Consider the following 590-nt stretch of genomic DNA (forward strand, 5'->3'; position numbering starts at 1 on the left):
TCTCAACCTCGGCTCTGCTGACATTGGGAGCGGGTCACTCTCTGGGGTGGGACTGTCCCGGGGGGGGGACCCGGCTCCAGGCGCTAGATGCCAGTAGTGCCCCTGCCCCTAAGCCATGACAGCCAGAAATGTCTCCAGACACTGCTGGATGTTGGGTGGGGGCACGGTCACCCCCATTCAGAGCCACTGCTTTGAGCGAAGCTACCAGATCAGGAGTTCCCTGGCCCCACCCTTCTGGCAGTCGGGGAAGGCAGATCTTGACTGACTGAGCCCATTCGCAAAGCTGGGGTGCTCACCCTGGAGACCATCGGCTGTCGCTCTGGGAGGAGGGCTCAGTGCTCATTCGGTGCTGGTGTCCCAGGCCCTGCTCATCACCCCCCTCTCATCCTGGGGCCGGGGGCGAGGAGGGGATGGGAATCCAGGAGCACCACACCCGCTCACCCAGTCATTTCACCAAAATATGCGCTCAGTCTTCAGTGCCCGGGACAGGACCGCGAGTGCCTTTAATCTGTGGCTGCCAGAGCAGGTCCCCGCGCAGAAGCGGGGAGCACCCAGCGTGTCAGTCCTCCCTGTGCACCCCCCCCCCCCCG

At 64.1% G+C, this 590-nt stretch overlaps 1 protein-coding gene across 1 annotated transcript in view; it reads left to right on the forward strand.

The window, feature by feature from the left end:
• CCDC40 (coiled-coil domain 40 molecular ruler complex subunit) overlaps nucleotides 1–590 on the forward strand; it is a 36,375-nt gene that overhangs the window by 8,111 nt on the left and 27,674 nt on the right. The gene's annotated exons all lie outside the window — the stretch shown is intronic.

Source organism: Crocuta crocuta, unplaced genomic scaffold (assembly GCF_008692635.1).
Source record: "Crocuta crocuta isolate KB4526 unplaced genomic scaffold, BGI_CrCroc_1.0 scaffold50, whole genome shotgun sequence".
Classification (NCBI taxonomy): domain Eukaryota; kingdom Metazoa; phylum Chordata; class Mammalia; order Carnivora; family Hyaenidae; genus Crocuta; species Crocuta crocuta.